This window comes from Erithacus rubecula, assembly GCF_903797595.1.
Source record: "Erithacus rubecula genome assembly, chromosome: 2".
Lineage (NCBI taxonomy): Eukaryota > Metazoa > Chordata > Aves > Passeriformes > Muscicapidae > Erithacus > Erithacus rubecula.
In genome coordinates this window covers 34,945,597-34,967,801 of record NC_136685.1, presented here as the reverse complement: position 1 = coordinate 34,967,801, position 22,205 = coordinate 34,945,597, and the positions used below count along the sequence as shown (strand labels likewise).

General features: G+C 40.1%; 1 protein-coding gene across 6 annotated transcripts in view; it reads right to left on the bottom strand.

The window, feature by feature from the left end:
* The window catches only part of ANKRD6 (ankyrin repeat domain 6), an 85,363-nt gene that overhangs the window by 40,003 nt on the left and 23,155 nt on the right, over nt 1-22,205 (bottom strand). For 4 of the 6 annotated variants that reach the window (XM_079328405.1, XM_079328410.1, XM_079328406.1 and 1 more), the window contains exon 3: nt 4,456-4,598. The exons of the other annotated variants lie outside the window; for them this stretch is intronic. The gene's annotated coding sequence lies outside the window, so the exon portion shown is untranslated. The remainder of the gene's footprint in view (nt 1-4,455; nt 4,599-22,205) is intronic. 6 annotated transcript variants of the gene reach the window in all.

Sequence of the window (22,205 nt, the reverse complement as noted above, 5' to 3'; positions counted from 1 at the left end):
CCCCACACCCTCCCAGACAGCACATATCAGTAACTCAGGTTAATACTACAAAAGACACTCCACAAAATTTCAAGAAAAAACTAATTCCTACACTTACAGATTTTTTTCAAAGCCAGAAAACACACTACAATAATCTAATGCCAACCAGCACCAAGGCACAAACTCCTGTTTGAGCTAGATCCTATCTTTTATACACACTATTAAAGATGTGTAGCCATGCAGTGATCAGGAAATGCTTTGACTGACAGAGCAGAGAAGAAAAGAACACATTTACCAGTTTCAAAATATTTTCCAGCTGGCAAAAGAGCACTGGAGATGTTCTTCCTCTTCAAGAAAAACATGACTTAGGAGCTGCCAGCAGCGATGACGCAGCCCCTCCTGTACCCTCACAGCTGATGTATTGGGAGAGCACTGGGAGATGTGGTGAGCTAGGTGGACCAGTGCCACCCAGCTCAGATGAATCATGGAGACAAGTGAGTACACAAGATGTTTGGATACTGGCACAATACTCCTCAACGTTGCTAGGCTTCTGGCACGAGAGCAAGAGTCTGGCAGGCAGTGTGTCAATTAAAAGCTTAACAAGGCTCAAGCTGAACGTCAGTGCATGAAATCTTGGAGATGGAGTGGCCAGGGTGGGAGAAAGATGTATTCAGACAAGCATGGGTAGAAGTGCTGAGTATGTCCACTGTAACCTCCAGAGAGGCATGTGTCCCTGTTATGATGCACACCATTATTATCAAGAGATCACAGTTTTTCTGGTTGCCTCCCACCACAGGGTACTGCAACAGCAAGAGGAAGCACAAATATCCAGGGATTTGGCACACCCTGGAAAATGGGTAAGTGAGAGAAACTGAACACAGCAGGGAAGCAGACATGGAGGTCACATCTTTTTGCATGGAATCACCCTACCAGTCAGCACAGCTAGAACAGTAATTCTCATTTCCTAAATCCATGCACTGATCCTCCAGTGCTGCTGTTGAGAACCTGGCTGTAACTCCCCAAAAAAAAAAAAACATTACTGATGAGCTAAATTAGCCGCATCTGATTCACACAGGGAACTGCTTTAGGAAAGATTCCAGGAAAGATCTGCTGAGTCTGCCAGAGGGCTCTCTCTGACCTCAGCAGACTTTGGAAAGGACCTGAAAGAACTGGGGATCAACTTTAAATCATCTCTGAGGAGATCCCAGTAAGGAGAGAAAAGTGTAGGTTGCAGAATTTTATCCTATCCTATGCATGAATTTGGGCCAAAGACAGCAGAGACTCTCTGATGCAGTGCACAGAGCCTCCATGCTGCACACTTCCCATGGTGTTTGGTGTGCTGGGTTACACAGCAGCAGCTGAAGGTGACAAAGCTTTTCCTCTTGAGACCAGGGGCTCAATTCTGTTTTGGTAGCCAAGTCAGCTACCAAAACTGCTGTTTCCTGGCTGTGCAGAATCCTATATGATGCCCACAGGTCTCTACTCCAATTCTACTGCAAAGATGTTCATAAATGACAAAATGATTCCAACACATATCAAAATAATACATTTGTCAGCAGTCCCAGCACATCAACTGGACTACTATGTGAATGCATGTAAAGGCACAGAAACTGAGGCAGTGAACAGAAATTTCAATACAGCCAGTATTGTACCCCAGACAATTACAACTCTCTTCCCCACAAAATAAGCTGATTTATCAAAATTATATACCTAATATTTATCTGCTATATTCACAAACATAATGAAGCATGGAAGATCACTCTAGAGGATCCCTGCCCCCTTCCCTTCTTCCATTTCCTTCACTGCTTTCTTGTCTAGATAAAACACTAGAGTTTTTTTTTTTTGCCACTCCCCTCTAGATAACGTATTCCAGCTCTCTGCTCATTCATCCCTGATATAGTTCTTTTGAGGCTTGGTACACAAAACTACACAGAATATTTGCAGAAGGCTCTTGAAGTGAGCAGCCCTAAAGCTCAACCTGGTTGCAAGAGAGAAATACTGAGCACAATATATGTGCTGAAATAGGAAATGCCTGCTGGACTGTGAGCCTGGGACCAGCAGCATCCTTAAGAAGTACAGTCAGCATCTTTCAAGGGCAGCCAGGTGTGCAGAAGCCATCCAGAAATACCACCAAGAAGTACAAAAACAAGGAACTCATCATCTGAAAAGGTGAAAGAAGTGGGGAAGGTGGAAAACTTGGTAAGAAAATAAGGTTCAGCAACTGCCACTGGCAGTTCTAACTGCAGGAATAGGAAACAATGGTCTGAGATGTGAGAAATCATCACCATCATCATCATCATCATCATCTAACTGGTTCTCCCAGCTGAAAGACAGAAATCAACAGCACCTCTTGGCTGCTGAAGGAGTGTGTTGTACACCCTCTAATGTCTCTGTGCCACAGAAAGGACTTACTGTTTACCCAAACTGGAGCTTTATCCTCTGGTTATTTCCTGCACTGCTTGTGGTTTTCTAACACAGGTTGAGCCCCCCTCACAAACTTTCCACAAGATCTTCTAGACAAAGTCTTCAACCCTCATTAGGGATGTCTGGCTGAATTCCAGCTTTGTGACAGGGCTCATAATTGACGTGAGACTCTGCCTGTTACTGTACTGGTCTTCCCCTGGGACCACTTCTGTATTACAGAAATTAAACCCCCCTGAAACCCCCCATGGTCAAAATCTTATTACTCCTGTAGGCCAGTTACCCCTAAAGGCTATGACAACCACACAGTTAATAATTCCCTCTGATCTCCCCTACAGAACAATTTCTGCATCCCAGAGCCCTGGAGATGGGCTTTGCCTTTCCTTGCAATTGCATCAGACAGATCAAATTCACTTCCCAGCACACTCCAAGTTCTGACTTATTTCTGCAGCTTAAACAGTAATTCTCTGCCTTTTAGGAACCAGAGATCCATTCTTACAGTATCGTGCTTGGCACTCAACTCAGCAGAGTTTAATCATCTTGATTTTGGAGCTAGTGGAGCTAAATCCTGTGGATTTCCTCTCCTTTTGAAGTTCCTGCATTGCCTCCCTATTCCACCCTCCCATATTGCTTAGAGGTCCTTTCTGTCCCACCACCCCATTTATGAATTGAGGGCTAAATGCTGTTCCTATTTTTCATAATCTGGGAGCACCAAGAACACAATTGAGAGTGACAAGCCCAATGCTCCTGTTTTAACACTCATTTCTCTGTAGTTACACAAGCAGGAGGGGCAGAAGCAGTAATAACTTGCAGAACCAAAACCCACAAACATTTCAGGCAGCAGCAGAGAATGTATCTACCTGGAAATCCTTTTATATCACATTAAAGGATTGTTACATCCTGTCTTACAACATGCCCAGTCCCCTCAGGAATAAAGCAATTACTTTCATTAGCAGCATCCCACAATACAAAGTACCTAAATAAGTCAAATCTTTGAGAAAAACAAGTCTGGGGGATAAAAATAACTTTAAAACTAAAAAAAGGTGTTTTGCACACATTCTATGGGCTGTATGCATCCCACCAGATCACATTTTTTGCTTTACTGTATTGTGCTACTAACTTGAAGATATCTTCATACCGATGGCATGGCTGATCTTGCTTTCACGATGACTTGCAAGGGTGACAGTAGACAGCTGTGCAGGGATTATCTCAATGGAAAAATCTCTGCTGAGACCAGAAAGTGGACTGGTGATGGCACGATAATGAGAGATGCTTTTCAAAGGAAAAGACTCTCCTTGGACACTGACAGTTAATAGTTCTCAAATAACTCACTCACCTCTTCAGTCAAAGGTGTCCACCATGGAGGACAGTGAGACCAAAGAGCTGGAGCAACCATCTGAAGCAAGCACTCTAACTTACCATGGGAAAACACTCAGATTGGAAAAGAAATGCAAAAATGAACTGGTGCAGAAAGTATCAGCAAATCTGAGTAATGCCTTATCTCCTGCATGGACTTCAGGAAACACATCACACTCTGGGGTCTAACTTTCTAAGCCCTAATCAGTGATCCCACAAGACCAGCCAGTCCTCCAGCATTGAGAGTGCCTTGTTTTCCAGAAAAAATGAAACACTTTCGAGTATGGAAAGCCCCTCCTTGTGCAGAGGATGGGGCTTCCAAGGGGGACAGTCTGAGACTTTGTCTTGAAGAATTCAAGCTAGCTAAGCTATAGCCTCCTGCTTAGGGAAATCCCATTTCAATGGCATGTTTGACACTCCTCGAGCCACTGGTCCTCAAAAATGCCCCTCAACAGAGGTGTACAAGGACAGCAGAGGAGGCAAGGAACTACACACCCCAAAGAACACAGCAGTGTGATGTAAACACCATAACCCAGTGCCACAGGTTCAGTCCAAGCTCTTCACAATCCCTAGTTACCCAGGAATTGGAATGCATTTATAAAATGCAAATCCATGGCATTATTAAAATGCTAATCCATGTCATTATTTTTATGCATTTTAGACCAAAATTCGGAAAGGTCGCATTTGTTTTTTACTCACTGTTAAGGATCTATGGTTCAGTTCTTTCTGATGAACATTTTTTAGCTGTGTCTTGAAAGGCAGCCTCTGGAGAAGGACTATGGGGATGCCAGTTTCAATCTTTTCCAGTGTTGACAACAACAGCAAGTCTCTGTACACAGCTCCTGGGTGAGGAGAAACACATCAAAAATGGAGCATCACAGCAGACTGAGAAACACTGAAATTTAATACCAGTGTTTTCTGCAGCATTCAGCTGCCTGCATACACCTGAGCAAACTCAGGAGTTTCCTCCTGAGTTTTATACACCCACTTCCCATTATAAACAAATTCCAACCACAGCTGTCCAGTCGGGCTCCCACTAACTGACCTCTGAAAATAAAATTGTGCAGCTCTCATTGCTTTGTAAGGATGAGGAAAATGCAACAGAGACCTTCATTTCTACCCAGAAATCACATGACAAATCAATAATCAGGAAAGGGGCAAGTTCACAACAGTGTTCACGAATGATGGAAGTCACTTGGCCTGCATGAACTTTTGAGAGCTGAAAACTGCTAAGGATAAATAATCTCTCTTGATCTCTGAAGCAGAAATCATTGCTGAAATGCCAGTTCAGTGACTTCAATTAGAAAATGCTGTTGGAAGACCTTACCATCCCTCTTTCCTACTAATTAAAATCACCACATAATTTAGCTGCTTTGCTATCCTTTTTCCTAATACATTTGGATCAGCAGATGCATTTAAGCACAAAACCCACCCAATAAGACATAAAGGCATTGGAAAACTAAGCATTAGTTATGCCTGTGACTTGACCTTTTGGTACTGTTTTGCTGTCAATGACAGTGCCACTGTCATGTGAATACACCTTGTTGTTTCATTTTAATTGGAAATACCAATACCAAAACTTATTTACACTCCAGGTAGACATCAACAGTCACATTCAAGATGATGTGCAAAAAGACATAGCCTAAAGTGAGAATTAAGAAACCAAACTTGGAGAGACATCTCCAGAGCTCATCCCTTCTTACAGCTTGGATGGATGTATATGCTACTTCTGTTTAGGAATAAATGGTGTACTCTGAAAACAGGTTCCTAATATGTCTTAGAGGTGGTACAAGTTCCATAAGTTATGTGCTGTTACAATTTCATGTAGGAATTAGAAAAATAAAGGTCTAAAAAAAAATCAAAAAACAAAACAACATTAACAATAACAAAAAACACCACAAACAAACCAGAAACATTCATGCAGAAATGCAATTAAGCCTAATTCAGGATAGTTTGATTAACTGTATCATTCAGTTCACCTCAGAGGTTCAACAGGAGCACAGCTAGAACATACTAACAGAAGTAACTCCACATCAGTAGTAAAACTCCATATCAGTAGTCTATCTGGCAAATACTATCTACAGTAGGAAATTAACATAACATGCTGCTAATTTACAGATTACTTGTTAAAGACTACTCACAATTTGAAACTTGGTTCAAAGAAAAGGGTCCAAAAGGTGAAACAGATCCCTGTTCTGTATTTGTGAGGAAAATCAAGCAGCAGCAGTTGGACAGAGTGGCAGACAGTGCAGGAGGGATCAAGCAGCAATGCCATGAACAGTTTAAGAGCCCAGGCATGCTACCCAACATCTTGTATGAGATCAGAGAACAAAAGCACAGGCAGGATTTCAAGGACATCAGGGATGCAGACAGATGGCAGCTGATGTGAGGCTGAGGAGGAAGTGCACATTGTAACCTTTGATGAGGATGAGGTCAGGAAAGACAGTGACCAGAATGAAATGTGTAAAGCTGGACTGGGAGTGCCACTGTGCCACCAACCACCAACAACTACTGACACACATTGCTCAATAAGGGGGAGAAGAGAATTGCAGAAGGTTGCTAGAAGAGCAAATGTAACTGGTGATGGTCTGGTCTTTTCTCATGCTGGAAGAGGTTCAGATGAGCTTATGCTGCTTGTGAAACCAGAGGACTGAGATGTGAGGGTGGATACTAAGAGAAGAGATGAAAAAGCAATTAAATGGTCTGAGATCGTCAGGGCAAGTGGAGGGATTAGCAAAGGAGGGCAGGCAAAGAAATTCTGCCTTTGCTGGAGAATGAAAGGCTTGTAAGAAAAGGGAAGAGAGTACAAGCAATGAAAAAGCTTCTTTTGCCAGTATTCTCTTCAAAACAATTGCTGAGTTCCTACATTGAGAGAGAACTGGAGGGAGAAAAAAGGGAAACTCCCAGGGACAAGCTCATGCTGTCAAATACCTCGCTGGGGCCATAGAGTAAATATTTATAAAAAATGACTACTTCTTTATAAATTGTCGTATTTGCTTAGTGCACATGATTTAAGAAATACACAGGTATTTCCCAAAATGCACTCCTGTCCATTTAGGAGGAGGTATTTCAAATGAGATGTTTCAAATTTTCTTTAGGTAGGAACAGAAAGTTTATATACTTCTCTCTTTTGTATCAGTCATGAAAGTCTTTGTTAATAAAGATTATTAACATTTTCTCCCCACCACCATTTTTGATGTATGCACAAATCACTTTAAAAACCAGCACTGTAACTGTGATATATATAAGGGAGCCAATTTAATCACTGGAGATCAACAACAATTATCCACAATAAGACAAGAATTCGAGTTTAAGAAAGCATAACCCTAAAACACTAATAAAGCTGTCCTCATCTTTGAACTGCTGCTATGAGTGCTAAGCATTTCCCTTTAGATTAAATACTGAATTCCTTCAATGTGCAGTGTTCCTTTGTATACTGTATGCACACAGAAAAACACACAAAGCTGTACAGACCTATTGTTTTTCATGCATATTAAATATATTTTGGCAGCATAAATATTAGTTATTATATGGTACAACAGCAATTGTTCCTCTCTAGAACCATCTATTAAATAGCAAAGTACTTTAAGTGATGTTGGAAAATACAATGAGCTATAAAGCAAAGACTGACAATGCTACACAATGTTGATACTGATGCTGTAATTATTATTTAGGTTTTAATCTTCTAAACCCAGGTTTGGTTTAACAGTTGGCCAACAGTATCTCCAAAAATCAGCTGTTCACTGAAAGATTACGTGTTTCCTCACTACTGAGACTGAATAAGGTGGGGCACATATTTATCACAATCAGTCAATCAATCATCATCAATCAAACCCTATGTAGGTAAAGTCCACCTAGAGTCCTCTCGAAACACATTTGTTTTATTTCCTAATGGTGAGAAATCTTTGGTCTGCCAAGCTAGAGAAACAGAAGAAGAGAAAAAAATCCTAAAAAAGGCTAGTCTTACTGTTGCAATTAAAGCCTTCCACACATTAGCCATAAAAAACAGACACATAGTTACAGCACATGCAGCAGCAATTTTTAAAAACTGAATATTGAGCTGATTGTACAAACCTGTCCTAGTGAAGGGGGGAGGTGGTAATAGGGTCTCTTTGTCCATTCAGTTCTTAATCTCTCTGTTGAGACTGACAACGGGGGAGACCATTAGTGTCAGCTCTGCTGGGACTTTCTGTTATTAAGGCTACTTAAGCTTTTCCAAGTAAATTGCATGTGTCAAACTAACAGCACACAGTGATGGGCAAAAAAGCCATTACACAACTGCTCTCCCTTCCTATTGATCCACCCAGGTGCAAGGGGGAAGGGAAAGACAAAACCCTGGAGACTTCAGCCACATTCTCTGCAATTCCTTGCTCCTCCCACTCATTATTTTACACTATTTACAGGCAATACATTAGTCATTCACTCCACTTCTTTCTCTTAACAGTAGGCTGAGGACTGAACACACAAGTACCTCACAAAGCTTTGCAATAGTCACCATGCTGGATACGCTTCGCTGGAAAACTTAAATCTTTTAAAAGTTTTGATTTAGGTCAGTTAAATTTCCTTCTACTGTGGATGGAGAAAAGCAAACTACTATAATGAAGGCAAAGGAGAACCCCAGCTTCTTACTTGCTCTTTCCTCTGACCACAAAGGGGCATCATCTCTAATATTCACACACCTATACTTAGATGGTGTGAACCCCATATGCGACAACAACTTGGCCAGCCTTTAGAGGAAATATTTTGCTATGTCAAGGCTTCTGTCTTCTTAGAGAAAGAGCTAAAAATTATTTCTAGACTGTCTTCTGAACTGTCATAGCCCTTAGCTCCCATCTGAGGCTATAGGACACCCAACACTTTTTAACTACCATTCATTTTGCTGTCACTAAAGCAGCAAAGCCATTCCTGGTGCTACCTTGACTATATCTAACATTATATATGCAAAATTTTAAGTAGAAATTAAACATGATCCTTGGCCCTATTATATCACAGGGAATTTGCTGTTAACTTTGATGATTTCACTCCAACTCCTCATACCCACAGAGCTTGAAGGCTTGTTACTGTTCATATTTACCAATGCCTTTTAATCTCTAGGCTACTTTTTTTTTGGATTTTGGAATATTTAGTCTGTGGATTTCGATCTATAACACAGCATGCTGAAGAATTCTTTCTGCTAGGTTTAATGTTTGTTAGTAAAATCCTTGTAGATTCCTTGAGACAAACAGGGATTTCCACCCTGCAATACAGCTCCAAAATATGAATTGTAAAAGGAACCATTCTTAATTCAAGTATGGGTTCAACTGAACTATGGCATTTCTCCATTATGTCTTACTTCTCTCTCTTTTGCTAGCTTCTTTACTGCTTTTCAGAAGAAAACAAAATGAGAAAGGGGAGAAACAGTAGAGGGGAGGTTTAAGCAGATAGAACTTAGTCCATTTAAAATTAGGGATGCCAAAGGAAGGACAATTCAACTACCTGCAAAGCCACTGTAGGGCACACACATTAAAACCAGTTACTGTGACAGGCTGCAAGGCACAGGCACCAGAGAATCATTATGGTTCTTGCAGTAAAACAAACCTTTATATCTACAAACTTACTGTCTGTTTATTTGTTCTCCACTTAAAAGCTTCATGATGAGCACAAGTAGCTGTGTCACTGTTTCATTAAGTACCCTGACATTTTAGCTGGACATTTCAAAGAGATTTATGCCCCTCCATCCAAAGGGGGCAAAAAGAGAAGCAGAAATGAACAAAGGGCTCTGGAGCACTATGACCGTGGGAATGAGGTGCCCTCCACATGAAAACAGAAGAGCTCTTTAGATAACAGAATGGGCAGCCTATGAAATGTCACTTACTCAGCTTTCTCTAAAGATGGGGAGTTTTAGGACCCCCATGTGTAGGAATTAATTCAAACAAATGAACAGGCTGTTAGATTTTTCCTCTAGAAGAATCTGATGGTCACATTGCCCCACCCTCTCCCTCACCACCACCCTTCAGGAAGACAAGGGATTGGGGATACATATCCACAGCTAGCCCAGACTCATTCTCTTCAATGACTGCAGAGCATGCTTGTGGAGGTAGAAACAGAAGGCAGTCCACACTAGACACTTAATTTGGAGATTCCAAACCTCCTTTTGGAGGAAAAAAAGTCTCTTTGCATTCACTAAAAGAGAGTCCCAGGCAGACAGGCTGGTTTAAGAATCAAATGTCCAAATTTGAATAGCCTGATGTTTCAACTAACACCGGAAAGACTTAGCAAAATGACCTGTTCACTTTCTCACACTCATTCCAAATCATCATGTTTAAAATACAGTAGCAAATACAGGAACTATCTTCCCTCACCTAATTTAAACTAAATAGCATACTTTTTGATCTATGACTGTGAGGGCATTAAATTAGTCGCATTTCAGTGCTGGATACTGAAACCCAAATATGAGATTCAGCCTCTGTGGTGGCTCCCACTGTGCTGCCACTACTGACAATTTCCAGTCTTTCCATAAGAATCCAACTCTGAGCAGATGCACAGATACATCTGGACAGGCAAGGCAGGTCTGTCTGAAGGCACACCTGCTGTGCTGGCAACTGCATACCTGCTCAGCACACTGCCTGCTTCCCATCTGTGGCACAAATTAAAAGGGCAAAAGGTTCAAAATCAACTAACACAACTGGATAGCTACAAACTGGATATCTGCAAAAAAACCCCTAAAATATCCCAAATACTTTCTGCATTATTTGTGCTCTTAAGAGTAAACTCCAATAGAAACAGCAGAAGGAAAAAAAAAAAGTCAGGAGTTGAAGGGAAAATGTTCAAAAGAAAATAATATATGTAATTTAAAGTCTTTTTGTGGAGTTTTGTGATTTTTTATGCACACCAACTATTTTCAAGGTTTTATTAATTACATTTGTTCTGAATATATGTTTCTATAATACAGTTAACAGTTTAAAATAGTTTTATTCATTATTTTGAACCATTTTAAAGACTGGTTGCAATAAAAAAATCCCACATATAACATTTTTATTTCTGATCATTCACTGATTGTTTTAGGGTTTGGTGCATTTAGAAGTTTGGGGGGTTTTTATTTTTAACTCTAAGTACCCACTCCATGTCAAAGTATATTTTGAAGAAATCAAGTACCAGCTCCACTGTGCTACAAAATCTTAAAAACAACATGATTAGCTGATAAGGTTTTGAAATCTTTCACACAAGATATATAACTTTTGACACAGTCAACAAATAAAATTCATATTAATGGAGCACACATATAGTTGAAACATCTGATATGAAACAGTTAAAAGAACACCATTCATTGAAGGGCATTTCCAAATCAATTAAAAGACTTTCAGAAGGATAAAGATCAAAAGAGGAGTAGAAAGCATTTCTCAAATGAAGCTGCACATTTCACAGCAAACACCTGCACCATCGTCACAGACACCTGCAAGATCCAAAGCCAAAGTCCAATCAAGAAAGAACAAAGCAAAGATCACAGTACTGGTGTCATGCCTGCTACAAATCACCTATTACGGAGCAAAACCACCTTCTCAATAGGATGGAAAAAAATAAATATAGATATACATATATATACATATGCCTCTGTATCTATCTCTGCATGACAGATCTCTCATTGGACACTTTCATCTAAGTACACAAGATACTGTAATTGTACCTGCCAAGGTTTACGAGTCAATTTCAGAGACTTCCTTGCCTTTCCTCAGAGGTAACAGTTCCTCAGGGACACCTTGGTGGAGAATGGGCTCCCCTGATGCTCTGGGGTCCTGGGAGCAGTGGCTCCTGCTCCTCAAAGGTCTCTTCTCAGCACCTGGGGTGTCTCATGTCCTCCTAGCCTCTACTTGATTTCCAAAGAGGACCACAATGCATAATTCCCCAGCCTGCAACCTCGCAGAGCAAAGCAGGAGAAGAAACCCTCTGTGCAGGATCACTTAAGATTATATTTAGCCCAGTTTGATCTTATGCACCGTAATTTGAGCAACAAATTACTGGGTCCACTGAGGGTGGGGAAGAAGAGCACATGCCCCAGTGTGCCTGATCCTGCTCGTGGTAAACCAGCTAATCCCCTTCTGAACTACTTGATTTCTCCAGAGCAATTATTTTAGAAGACAGACCAGACAGCAGTCTGTATTATCAACATTCAGACATTTATAAGGCTCTTGGATAAACTCTCAGTGGTTTTTTTGTTGCCTCACTGATAAACACCTAATGCACAGAGTTGCCTCTCAGGGTGTGCAGGGCTGTGCACAGCTTTGGACATCTCCAGCACAAAGAGCCAGCAGTCCCTGGCTGCATCAGATGGTCAGCACACAGCAACAGGACCCAGTGCAAACAGAAACAGAGAGAAGGAGAGTTACAGGGAAATAAAATTAAAGAGTATTAGAGGTTCCTGATAAATCTACAGCATCATAAAAGCAGCAGAGACAAGAGACATAAGCTGCTCTGCCTGTCCAAACCTCCTGTAGGGCTATGCTTCTGAGCAGGCAGACAAGAGACATGGTCACAGCTGCTATTCATCAAACCTCAGCATCACCAACACAGAGAGTTGAGAGTAAAGACCAAGTTCAGACGTCAACTTAAATTCTATTTTCCAACTTCAGTTCTTCCGTGTAACATAATATCATAAGAAAAGGGAGCAAACAGTTCATCTGCCAAAAGCTTGTCTAATTACCGCAAATTTGTTTGCTTCACATTTCTTGAATTCCTTTCTCTGCCAGACAATTGACTAAGAAATACTCCTTTCCTCAAAAAAGCACCGAAGCAGAATAAATAGAACAACTAATATAAACTGGCAGCTGTAAATTAATCTGTATAGCAGGCAGTCTGGAAGGCTTTGTTCATCCCTACAGCTTTGTCGGCTACAAACCAGAGGAAACAAAAACAACCCCAAATACTCATGCACATCCGCACACTGTTCATTAAACAGCAGCACTAATACTTAATCTCACCAGATGCTGGGAGGAAACAAGCAGCCCAGTCTCAGTGCACTCAAGTGGTGCTGTGCCAAACAAGAGCTGCTACAGCGCTGGCACAATTGTCTGAAGAACAAGCAGCCGTACACGCCTGCATGAGCCAACCAGCAAGTGAGCAAGTCCTTCCATTGCTGCCTCAGTTCCTTCAGGGGCTCTCCCACTTCTTAAACTGGTATCATTTGAGCCTGCTACAAACAGATTACAGAGTAAATTCATGTTATGCTTTTCTTAATTGACCCCTTGCCCCCAATTTATATTCACGCACTCTTAATGAAGAATTTTGAGCAATTATACCTATTTTTGTCATATTTGTTTTCCCATACTTGTCAATTTAAAGAAGCTGAACCAGAGAAAACTGAAGTTTGCATATTTATCACATTTGCACATTAATTTATCACCTCTTTGGTATGGGAAGAAACCCACAGCTGGTCTGTAACAGCTATTATAGTGCTAGGTTATTAAGCACTTTATTCCTCAAACATATCTCAAACACATTTTTACATCTTAATCACTCTGCAACTACAGAAAATTATTTATTGAAACTTCTGATGAGCAGTTTTATAACTATTTCTTTAGCACTGATCTTGGAATGAAAACACAAAGAGGGCTGACTCTAAATGTCTAGTACACTCAGGTAATGATATTTTCCTCAGAGATACATTATTCGATATAAAAATCTATAGTTCTATTCAACATAAATAGGACAATATGTTCATGCAAAGCATTCAGATCTAAGCTCCTGGGGTCTTCAGGGGAAAAGGCAAAGTCAATAAAAGCAATGTGGGTTTTTTAAAACTCTCTCTTGATTTATGGTATCATAAAGGGAAAAAAATTGTATATAACTGTTCATATTACATACTGCAGTATTCTAATATAATGGGGAAAAGCAATCAAAACAAATCAGAGTCTTCTCCTTCCTCTTCTCCTTCCCTGCCATTTAAATGCATTTCATTCAGGAAAGTAACTTCTATCTCATTACTTGCAGCAGCAGTAAGAGTGTGTCACAGCTCATTTGCCAGAGCTCCAAGAATGAAGCTCATTCTAAGCTGGAGACACACCTCCATAAACAAAGTAAACAGGTGCTTGTGGAAATGCCCTCTTTATAAGGTCTTAGTTTTGGGTTCTTGATCTGTAGCACCACTACCAAAGAAAGCTGACAGTTTCAGGTACCTACATAACAATGCATGAGAAAAATTTAATACTGAAACTGAATTATTAATCAAGTCATTTCATATAGTAGTACAATAAGCTCCTCAGGGTGGTGCTGGGAAAATAAAAACATTAGTATGCTGAAACATTAAAAACAGAAATAAAACCATCTGAAAGATAAAGGAAGGCACGTTATGGCCACTGCCACCTTATAGTTTGGAGTAGATCCAGTTCATTTTGAAGACAGAACCTCCACAGAAGTGAACAGACAAGCATCTTCCACCGAGAAAGCACTCACAAAAAAAGGACCTGTCCAAGTACATTTTCCTCATTCATGCTCATTTCACCTGAACTCATCTTGAACCACAGTTGCTGGGGGCTTTTTTTTTGATCCTTACTTCTGTCAGATACTTGAATGACAAAAGTGCAAGACCACCACGGTTGAGCATGGAGACCAACAAGGTGAGCAAAGAAACTATCCTTACCAATTTGATATATATATTTTTGACACATTTATATATATATATATATATATATATATATAAAATGCATTTATGTATGCATGATTTTATTCACATTACTCTCTACACCCTGCATTATGGTTTATAGATACCTTAAGGTGATTTTCCCCTCCTCTTTCTGTTCTGTAGCACACCTATCACACTGAACCTGGTAACCCTGCTCTGGGCACCTTTGGCATGTATCCCTATAGGTAGGCTCTAGCCAATTCCAAACACTGCAGCTCTGAGCTCCAGGGCTAAGGCAAGCCCTGGCCACACTGGTCTCACCACCAACACCGCACATAACCATCCTGCCACTGCAGAAGAAAGCTCCTGTTCCCCATCAAATCCCTCCAGTAACAAACAGCTGGAGCAGTCCCTCCACACTACCCTGGCACAGGATAAGCAGGAGTCCACGAGAGCTTGTTTTTGATTTGGCTTTGCACTACAGGTCTTGTGCTCACACTCCCACCCAGGCTGAAGGGAACTGCAGCAAGCCCCAAACACCAGCCCTGGCATGACCTGCAGCTGCTCAGCTGGGAGGCAGCTGGGAGGGAAAAGCACTTGTGGAACTCTAACCCCATGTGAACTGAGGCACATATTCACCCTGTCTGTGTCTGTGTCTACATCACTAAAAGGTGGAGAAAACCGTGGAGATAAGGGCTAAAAGGGTTACCGCAAACCATCAGCATACCTATTTCTATCTCTGAAAATTTTGCAATTCCTTACAGGAAGGATTATGTCCCCAGACCACCGTGCTGTGGCCAAAACAAACCCCTCCTTGCAGTGCCTCCCTGGATAATCACCATCAAATAAATCCTCTCCTGTGCAAAGGTGCTGTCAAGTGCTAACAGAAACAGTAGCTTGCAGGAGCAAAACTATTTCCAACCTTCAAAGACAAACCCCCTCACAACTCCAGGCCACCACATCCCTTCACTGAAACATAAACAGAACAAAATTACCTATCAACAGCAACTCTATTTAGTTCTCCTGCTTGTGTGGGCACCTACATGCATGTATACATGTGTATATATATATATATATATACACACATATACATACATACGTATGTACATATATACACACATATATATATATATACGTATACATATATATATATATGTATATATATATTGCACTGTCATCTGTCAGAGGCTTCTACCAGCAGGTGCAGGAGGCAAATGCCCCCCTGCCTAATCCCCTCCCCATGTGGGAAAATAGCTTATTTCACTAGCTGAATGCATGCTATATATTTTCTTTATTTGTAAGTATCATTAGACATTCTTTTCTCTGCATCATGAATGAATTGGGGAAGAGTCACTGATTTCTAATGAGGAAGAGCAGAAAGGCAGGGTGACAATAAAGGGACCCTGTATTAATCAAATGTCCACCACAGACAGGAATTCTGAGGCCTTAATCTCTGTCTGGGAGAAGTGTTGCTTAAAGCTTTCACTCAAAGAGAAAAGCAGAGATTTCACATGGCAGGTGCTACACTTGCTGCAGCAGTGTAAAACTCCATTATTCCACATTTCTGGTGAATATTAAGAGAGAAGGAATGAAAAGAAGAAAGGAAACAATACAAGCAGCAGCCTCAATGCAGAGGGAAGTAGAAAGGAATGGGATTCCTTGCTAAATTCTCACATTATTACGCACTAACAAATTTAAACAGACTAAACAACATGACAGGCCAACACATTTGTTCCTCATCTGTAAACAAATCAGATAAGGCCACATTTTGCTCTGGCACTGGTCCCCACATGACTGATGGTGCCCATGCAAGACAGAGACAGAGCAACCATGAGTTTGCACAGCTCCCCAGCACAGCTTTGCCTGCAATCCCTTGAGCTGGGAGCCTGCTTTTGTCTCTTCCCTAGAGGATGTTCCTGCCTCTTGGCTGAAGGCCTCTTCTGTGCCCATCCAAATGCACTGCTAGTGCACAACATTTCCCTGTTCATGAATCTGGAAGAGCCTTTGTAGACCTCCCTCCCTCATCTACTTTCTAACTTGTTTCAAACCAAAGGAGAAAATGTCTTGTCTTTCTTGCCTGAGTTTCCTAATGTCCCTCTGTAACAGAATTACTTGAGATGTTTTGGCATAAAAATTGTGTGGAAGATTTTTAATAAATGACCTGCCAAAGAAAACATATTCTCTGTCCCTGCAATATTAAATTACATATTTAATGGTGAGGAGAAGAAAAGCTCCTGCTTATTACTTATATTAGAAATCCATATCTTGCCTCTCCTGGAATGCCATATGAATGACTGGAAAGGTGATGTCAGAGTAAGCATCATAGCAGAAGTGCCAAAAGAAAGGAAAAATCCTTTCTGTTATTTTGTTTTGTTTTGGATTATGTTCAGGAATATGCATCACTTCAGTACAATTGCCAAAGTGTTTCCTGCACCATACCAGCCTGCAGCCTAGAGCTGGATATTGCCCATTCTGCCCATGCTGGTTCTCCAGTATGTTCAGAGAAGACAGTGGTGTTTGAAACACTGTTATAATGAAAAGTAAAGCAGACCCTTTCAGACTTGCTGCAAGCAACACTGAAATAAAATTATACAGTTTTCTTTCATTTACAGATAAACTACAAGCAAATAAAGCAGAGGGTTAGATTCCTAGAGCTGCTGAGGTGTTTGCAGAGCCTAATCTGCCCAATCATCAGCTTCATAAAACACACAAGTAACACTGATACTCACATCTCATGGACTAATCTCCAAAATTTATACAAATTTACAGCTCCTCAGCTCAAAGCACCATGACTTCAGTGTGTTTATTGCACCTTACATTTCTCTCTTATTGTTGAATCAGTCTGGCATCCTTCTTTCATCACTCTTCCCTAAAAGCAGCTTGCTTTTTTCATTTAAAATACAAATAGTGCTGCTTAACCTGCATAACAATGCTTATTTTAGATACACCTTTTATCAGTCATGTTCATATCCCCAAAATAATGCTGCAATCAATCAATGCTCACAAAATATATAAATAGTTGCCTTAAGTCTCTAGGCCAGGTCTCCTTTCCAAAGCCATCCCACAGTTTAGAATAAAGGAACACTGCAGCTACTACTGCAGTCATAGGGTAACATCAGGAAAAATTACCAGCAAGTTCTAATGAAGATATAAGCATTTATTATTTGAATATCAAGAAACAATTACTTTGCAGCAAAAGAACTGTTTTACTTTCAGAAACCAATACAAACATTCATTTATGAAATTTAGGAAATCAAGCTTAGGTAGTTTTTTATCCATCTTATTCAGAAAAAGGATAATATAGGTGTTGAAGGATCATATGGAGTCAAGGGAGAGATAGTTTTCCTTCCTTCTCTTCCTAGCCATGCTTTTCTGGCCACCAGGCAAGGAGGAGCTTTTTGGTCCAGCTAAGCCAATATAGCTGCTCATTTTCCTGCCTTGTCTTGTACCAAAGAAAGCTCATGAGACAAAATAAGGCAGAGTTCAGGACATTCTGGAAAATATTATAAATTAAAATGCTCAGCCATTGTCCCTACACCTGTTTAGGTTCATATTTATAAACTTGCTGAGAAGAGAGAAAATTGACAAATTCTACAAAGGAAGGTCAAGATTGTAATTGAAAAGGTGAAAAGAAGAAAAACTAAAATAATTACAAACTGACACCCTGCCCTTACCACCCAGAAATAAATGGCTAAGCAGCCATAAGTGGAATACAACAATGGAAGTAAGATAACAAAACTCTAACAGCACAAAAATCATCAAAAATTATGTCTGATCTAATATTCCTCTTTGACAGGGTAACCTCTCAGCAAGCAAAAAGAAAACCAGTATAATCATCTTGAATTCAGCAAGGCTTTCCACACTGACACAAGCTAAGAAAATACAACCTGTGGGTGCAAGGTAGGTCACCAAATGGTTTAGAAAATCAATAGCTCAGTAGTTATCTCCAAAAGTTTCTTTATCAAACTGTCCTGAAATTTCTGATGGGCTCTCATGTATGTATATGCTGAGTCCAGTTTTGTCCAACAGTCCCACTTGGGACCAAGGAAACAGAGATGACACTTGTGAAATCTGTCTCTAACATCAGAATGGGCAATGTTTCAAGTTCCTTAGAGGGAGAGACAGGTCACTTTTCAAAGTAATTTTAAATTGCAGAAATGGTCTGGAATAAAGAGGATGCAATCAAAGTGCAAAGTTCCACAATTACTCATACCTATTGAGGAATAATCAACACTAAAAATGCAAAAATAAGAATGAACTGACTAAGCAGGAATACTTGAGGAAACCTCCTGTTAGACACAGTGAAGCAAAACTTAAATGGAAATAAAGAATACAGTTCTGAAGGATAAAACACACCTCTCACCCTGGACATGTTAGCAGTGGCTAGAGAACTGTTGGTTCTAGTAGGCAAAGGAATAAAAATGCAGAGGCTCTTTTGTGTGAATAAGATATTCCAGTATGACATAGATTGTGATTTAAAACCAACTTTATTAAATGGACACAAAAAATAAAGTGATGTTGTTACAAAGCAGCCCATACTTAATTAATTTAGCATAGCTTGATAAAGAAATCTTAGACTACTTATCAGAGTTACTCATGTTCCTCCAGATCTCTTCACCTCAAAAATGGGACTAAGTGAAGTATGAACATTGATCATGTCTATTTTTCACTTTATTCCCTTTGAATGTGACCACTAGACCATATTAAATTACAGTAAAACTCACTGGTGAGTTTTCTGAGAGAAGCAACTTCTACATCATCCCATTTTTGCTAATCAAATTGCTTTAAAAACGTAGATGAGAAGCTGACCACTTGCAGCTGTTCACTGAAAACTGAGTGAAATCAAACAGTCCCAGTGCTGAACCTCTCCAGTGTTAACTCCAAACCAGCACAGGTCTCACCACTTTCTACAGAGCTAAACCACCATTTTCATTTCAGAAATAAATTTTAACCATTTTTATGTGGGAAAACTGATTTCAGTGTGCCTTTTACTTCACAACTAGAAGCATTCAGCATACAGGATCATGGTATTTATCACTATTAAAATCTCCAAAATATGAAAACCTCCTTTAGCAAGCTGCCAATTGCCATCCTTCTTACAGTGGAATAAGGTGCTCTTGCACTTTGATTATTGAAGCAAAATGTGCATTTCCCATTTAACATAATCCCCTACTGACTACACCACATCACTTGTACAGTACAGTTAGAGACACCAGAGGATTTTCAACAAGCTGTCAAAAGGATTTTCTCTACTTTAGGGAACGTTCTATCTCTGAATATAATGATGTCAGAAACAACCCTGAAGACCCTATCCTCTGCAAATTACAGCAGTTATACATTCTACAGTCTTTCTTAACAAGCAATGAATCCATATCCCACCATATTACATATTGAGCATATTTATGATACCAGAATAAGCTGTGTCCTGCCTGCACACGTAACCAAGCCAGTTCCAGAGTGGTCAGGTCTGAAGCAACCTAGACTGCTTGAGAAGACTCAAATTAGGAGAACAATAAGATGAGAAAGATGAAAAGGCCAGACAGACAGATATAGCAGCAACTAGACACAGAAGTAGCATGGACCAGTGATGTTACCAGAATCTGTATCTATATTTCAGTCCCAGGTCTGACAGAGGCTTTTTCTGTGCTGCTGAGAGAATAATTTAATTTTTCTACACTTACAGTTTACAAACTTTAGAGACCTGATTTTGGCTTTACTGAGACATACAGTGGTACTTCAAGAAGTAATACACTACCATTTATACCAGTTTCTCAGAAGGAACATAAAAGATGACAGTAGAGAGTAGAGGAAAATTATGTAAGAAAAAAACAAAAGGAAAACCAAAGAGGAATCCAAAAAATACACAAACAAACAAAAGTCCCCAATAAACAAACAAAAACCCTCTGAAACAAGGAGTGTACAATAACTCAAGATTAAAAGTTTGAAAAATCATTAATATTTGTGAAATACAGGTTTCTGTTAAGCCATGTTATGGTAAAAACTCCACCAGCCAGCACAAAGCAAGCCAGCCTCTTCGTAGGGTCTATACAAACAAATATGTACAAATAAGGGGTATGTTTATTTAAGGAATATTCTCCAGGATCCTTATACTGACCAATCACAATGAATCAGGACACTTGCTCTAGGAAAACAACGTATTCAAAACAAACAAACAAACAAACCAAAACTGATTTGTTTTCTGAATACTTATTTAGGGTACATTATAAAAATGTCAATGTTGCAAAAATTTCTGCCAAAAGGTACCTATGATTTCCCCAAGCTTAGGCCACTTATTTTCAGGAAGAAAGGAACACTGTGTGAGTGTCCTGAAAATTGGCTTTGTTGACTCAGTCTTCTACTTTGAATGGAGCAGAGGTTCATAGGCAATGTAATTTTAGAAATTACTAATGCTGGTCAAACAACCATATGCCTCTATTTTTACACTGCCCTCCATTCTTCTGCCAGATGCTTCTCTTCTTTCATTTCATCTGCTTAATGAAGCTCAGCTATTTAGGCCCCAGTGCTTTGATTTTTGAAAATTATGTAAGATACTTTATAAAAATTTATTAAGAAGATGACTGACTGCCTCATTTTTTTTTTCAAAAATGTAATATTTAATTTAGCTGTTCAAAAAGGTACTTGGTGGTGCCAGTATCCCACCTTGCAGAGGGTGAAACCAGATACAAATATCCAGACAGAATTAAAATAAGCACAGGATACTTAGAGCAGATATGGTCATACATATGAAACTGTACATGACATTTTGTCCCCATTTGGGTAGTGAGGCATTTTTTTGCATTGACAAAGAAATTACAATGTAATATGAAATATCTAACAGTCAGCAGGTCTGGATGTTTATCTAGGATCTCACTGTACAGGATTCCAGACCTGTGGATGGTTTGATTATTCTGGCATCCCTCTGAATCTATCAAATCTCAGTCTGCTATTTTGCTCATCCCTAAAGAATTCGTATTGTAAGACCCCCTGAAATCTCACATTTTATCTTTGTTTCAACTTGTTTTAACTTGCATGACCTTAGAATACAGGCTGCTATATGATTAATTTTTAATTTGCCTTAATCAAAACACTGAGGAAGGAATATAAAAGTCAAAAAGCAATATTTAAGCTCACATTTATTACTACTCTCAAGGGTGCAATTCATCTACCCTGAGGAAGCCAGAGAAGGGTGGAAGGTCTCACATGGATGCTTTCTGGCACAGCAAGGACCACTGTGACAAAAGCAGAGCACAGAGGTCACAAGAAGTTGTGCTGCTCTAGTAAAGGAGTTACAGAGCAGATGCAACTCCATAAGGAATCCTCACAACCCACCACGAGTTACACAGTGGTACCCCACTCCTGAATGGAAGTGAAGAGGCAGGGCTGGAAGCAACACACAGCTGTAGCTGCTCATGGATCAGCACCAAAAAGCTGCTGTTACCCCCACTAGGTAAAAGGAGTTTTAAAATTGGACTGCAGCTCTCCCTGCATCCACAAAAGCGGCTGCACTGCCTGGGAACACAAAGCATCTCAGATGTCCTTTAATGCACTGGGCAGTTCCCAAACTGCCTGGGGACATGCTCAGAAGGTGAGAAAGGCATCAAGGGTCAGTAAATTACATCAATTAGAGTTTCAGAGTTGACTTACTAATTTCTGTTAGGCAGAGGGATTGCACTTCCACATTGCCCTGCTATGTACTGTGTTCTAGGGCAAAAGAGTGTTTTCCTTTACCAGAAGAGATGTGCTTTCATATTTCATAACACAGCTGTTTTTACTGACAAGTGAGATTTTAAAGACAAGCTTCTTGCATACAAAACCTCTGGTAAAGAGGAAAGAGGTCAGGTCCCCACCTGTGTCA